At 44.6% G+C, this 4,585-nt stretch overlaps 1 pseudogene; it reads right to left on the bottom strand.

The window, feature by feature from the left end:
* Positions 1 to 973: 973 nt before the first annotated feature.
* On the bottom strand, positions 974 to 1,616 carry LOC119243778 (3-beta-hydroxysteroid-Delta(8),Delta(7)-isomerase-like; annotated as a pseudogene).
* Between the last annotated feature and the right edge of the window lie 2,969 nt (positions 1,617 to 4,585).

Here is a 4,585-nt window from a genome sequence, read left to right on the forward strand (position 1 = left end):
ACAAACATTTATTTTTGCAAGCCTAAAACAGATTTTTGAAATTTTAAAGAAATTTGGCCAAAAGACAGTACGAAAACACTGGCACTTGAATGTAGAATGTCACTGTATGCATGTAATTCTATATTTCAGGGTAGTATATGAGTATTTAATGTTGAGTCATATTAAACTCTTATCAAATTAAGCAGACCTGGCACTGGCAGAGTAGTCATAACTTTCTGATGTTTATAAAAACAAAATTGGTGACTTGAAATTAAATCATGCCAAGGTTTTGATTATCTTAAGATATTAACAAAACACTTCAAAACACTGATACGAAGTGTCCAGATTCTCAGATGTTTGTTACATGAATTTTGTTTAGCTGTATTTTTTTTTCAGTGAATGTCTAGCACATTGCAACCCTCAAACACATGGTTGTCTTAGTTGTATTGGCATAATCAGTAACTTGTACATTCAGCGATAGCATTTGAGCAAGTTGTATCAGCAAACAATATTTTCAGCTAATAAATAAGTTCTCAAAAATCACATAAGAATAGATTTAAACTTGCTAAATGTAAAGATTGAACCTCAAGCTTTAGTCAATGCTTATTGTATTAGTCTAGATGCCAGCACTGCCATGTGTTGTGCATATTCTGATTTAATTAAAATAAAAGGTTGAACTGCACAGCATCAATTGTTGTCAATTGTGGTTCACTGGAGGTGAAAATAAAGTTGTGCTCTTGCTTGAAAAAAAATTTTTTTCTGACTTCCACCATCACAGACCTGCTAGGTTCTTTTGTACCTTTGTGCCCTTGGCTCCTGGCAGTAGCTCCACATAGCTCCTTTCTTCCCTCACCTTGGACCTTTTTCATATTCACCCATCAACCTGAGTTTTGACAGATCAGTTTGCTTTTCCCTCCAACCTGTGGGAATGGGATTGGACTCTTCCGGAAGTCAGAGAATCCGCATCAGCCAGCATGCAAGTCCAGGCTATTGCCCATCAGTTCTGTTTGTTTCTGACTTTTGTGGCCTTGGTTTCAGCATGCTGTGGGCACAGTGAGCTGCTTCCCTGAATGGAGTACAAGGACCCCCAGCACCACCAGCCTTGGGGCTTCCAAGAAAACAAAGTAAAACCAGATGTAGAGCAGGTGGCCCAGCTCCCCATGCTGGAACTTGTCATGATGAGCCATCAGGGAAAAGAGTTCATCCCTGGAGACCTGACCCACAGGGACCACAAGCTGTAGGACAAAGTGGAGAGGGTGCCAGGGAAGAAAGGCAACCACCACCCACAGGCAGGCCCTGAAGGACCCCATGCATATCATGAAGTTGTCCAGGAGGTATCAGCTCTCTCCCCGGAGTATTTCCAGAATTGGGACAAGAAAGCGTGGACTCCAAGAAGGTCCTCAGTCAACATGTGGATGAACCCGCACACCACAAATCACGATGGGACAGTCGCTGCCAAGTACCCAGTGGGATGACTACAGCACAACCTGACAGCAGCCACATGGTCATAACTAAGACCCCAGAGGTGACGAAGAGGCCAGTCAGGAGATGCCAGGTGGAATAGTCATTAGCACAAAGTTGTCCAGCTTCAAGGGCTGAGGCCAATATGGGTTCCGGGGGCTAGAGTGGGTGGCCATGTCTTGTGAGCTGGTGGCCACCAGCATATTCGCAGCCATCTCTCTCACTGGTCTTTCTAGGCTGGCAAGTAGTCTATCTCCTAGGCATTTTTTTTTTTTACTTATTTATACATACAAGAACTGAGGTGCAGGGGGTGAGAGGATTCACGAGAGACAGAGTAGGGAACAGAACAGGCAGACTGACTGAAATACACTGCTGAGGGGAGCAGCGGATGAGACAGGAGAAGTCTGCTGCACCATGTGGATCAGCTCCCTGGCATGGATCAAACTCCTGCCATAGCGCCTTGTGATAGCTTGAAAGTGCTGAGACTTTAGCCCCTGCACCACCAGGGAGGCCCCCCTTCTAAGCATTTTAAAGGGAATTTATCTCTCTACCAAAATTGTTGCTTAGTAAAAAGGCACAGCTCACTGCATTTTTATTGCCAGTAGTTGCATCAAAATCAGAGGACACCTTCTTGTGATGAGACCTATCAGACAATCAGAAGGTGGGGCCACTGAGGAGATAGGAGATCCTGACTGAGTGCAGGCAGGTCAGGAGAGGCGCCAGGTGCTTTGGGGAGGACTTCAGAAGGTATCCTGCCTAGGGAGCCTTGGAGGATTTTAATGAGCATTCAATTTTGTGTATCAGAAAAATGACTCTGTCTGCTGTGGAGAATGGATTTGACAGGACAAGACACAGGACAGGAAGACCAGCCACAAAGACAATGAATCATTTTTGATAAAGATGAAGGACCTGGAGCAGGTTAATTGTATTGAAATGAAAGGAAAGGAGACAGAATTAAGAATTGCAAGAGGCAAAATGGCAAAATTGCAAGAGGCAAAATGTGGGAAGAGGCTTACCTACTCACAGAAAGGGCCAGTAATCACTGGGATGGCCTGGCCCACCTAGCAGGACACAGATTTCTCCCCACATCTCACCTTGGCACTTGCACGCTTTATTTCCAGTGGATGGCCCATTGCCAAAGGGTCAGAGCTTATGCTTTAATGCTTAAATCCCAGACCCTGGTCCTGTAAACAACTAATGTTTACAGGCTGAAGAGCGGGAGGGAAGGGATGCCTCCTGCCTACCCCCGCAGAAGTCTAGGGAGCACCAGCTATGCTACTTCTCACATTGCAGGCTGAGGAACCCCTTTTTGAAGCACTGTTCCCAATCAGTGAAACAGACCAGTGCTTCTCACACCTCCATGGTGTCCAAATCATCTGCCTTGGTGAAATGAAGATTCTAACTCAGCAGACTAGGGTGGCACTGAAATTCTGCTAACAGTGCCTTAGATACACATGAGTCTAAGAACAGTCATGTGTCACTAAACAAAGCAGATACAGTCTAGGAATTCTGAGAAATCCACCGTTAGGTGATGTGATTTCATCATTATGAGACTGTCACAGAGCTGGCCATAAATTTATCATCACAGTTGGGCCAGGCTTTTCTTTCAACATCACCTACAAATATTTCAATATGATCATAAGACCATCATGGTGTGAGGGGGTGGGGGGGTTGACGATCCACTTCTGCATCCGATCTTCAATCTGTTATCTCTGGCATAGGCTCTTCTCGAATTTGTGTTAGTCTCATTGATTTCAATGAAGCAGATCCATTAACAGTTTCCATCACTTTGTTCTTGTTTGTCAAGATCAAATGATCATAGTGCAAGGGGCAGGCCTGGCAGGCGAGCAATAATCATCACTGATTTTCTACCTTTCTAGTCCTTGGTCACTTTTTACGTTGTTGCTAAGTCAATCATTTGATGTGACCTGCCCATCAAGGAGATTTTGCATGCTTAGGGATCATGATGAACAAGACAACACAACATTAAACCAAGCACGAAGAGAAATGATGCTATCAAGAGTCTCGGTAAACAGGAGGTGTGTGAGGCTGCTGCCAGGTAAGCACTAACAAGGCTATCTTGTCACTAGGCAGTAAGTGTCCGGGAACCACATTGTATATGCAGTCCGTCAATGACCAAACATTCTTACAAGGTACATAGCTGTACCAAAGACACAGACCTGGGACCGGTGGGCAGAGAGCAGCAGCTGGTGCAGCCTTCAAACTCGCCCCCACAGTGGTTAGCTCTGTTCTTCTGGCTCACTTTCCTTAAGAATTTAAAGGTCAGACTATGAGCAAATGGGAATAGGAAGAGTTGGTATCCTAGCTTGGAACTGTGAAAGGTGAAATCAGATCCCCATGTCTTGGGGAGATGTGGAGTGAGAAATCAAGGGATTCAGTTGGCTGCAGGGCAGCAGCAAAGATTTGCCTGCACAAAACAGGTGTGAAGTTTCTGCCTGAGGTGGGACTCCGGGTTCAGAAGGGAAGGTGTGGGGCAGGTAAGCCACCTGCCACTCCCAGGTTCTGCCTTTGCTAACAGATTTCTTTACTCTGCTCTCTGAATTCCTCTCTATCTGCTGAGAACAGGATGAGTACAGCCGTTATCCCTGCCATTTCTGGAATCTCTAATCTTGTAACTTGTTTAAAATGCATTCATGTAACTGACTTCAGTCTGGCTTGTTGCAGCTAAGACAGGGGTCTGATAAGAAGTTCTCTGACTGCCCTCAGATAGGAAATGGAATATTTGGCGAGCTTAAAGCATTAGGGAGCTCCTTACAGCATAATGCTCCCCAGGGCAGTTCTCCAAGTGAATTTCGACTTGCAGTCTGTCCAGGTAGGCTTCTGGCCAATTTCCTCTCTATCAAAGTTTACAATATATCAGTAAGTTTTCTTGCTTGCATTCATGGAAAAGTAAATTAATCTTTTACTTCTGAAACTCCTCTGTTGAGCTTTCAGGGCCCTCTCTAAACTGCTGTGTAACCTACTTACATTCCATGCTCAAACTCATTGCTATCACTTCACTTTTTATTTTTGTTCTTTCTTGGAATTTCCTCTCTCTACCCATTTCCTTTTCAAGGTGCAACTCAAGGATCTGCCTTCACCAGGAATCTCCCTTAATCATCCTTTCTTAGAGTCCTTATCTCCT

Source organism: Talpa occidentalis, unplaced genomic scaffold (assembly GCF_014898055.3).
Source record: "Talpa occidentalis isolate TD23 unplaced genomic scaffold, MPIMG_talOcc4v2.1 talOcc4.13, whole genome shotgun sequence".
Lineage (NCBI taxonomy): Eukaryota > Metazoa > Chordata > Mammalia > Eulipotyphla > Talpidae > Talpa > Talpa occidentalis.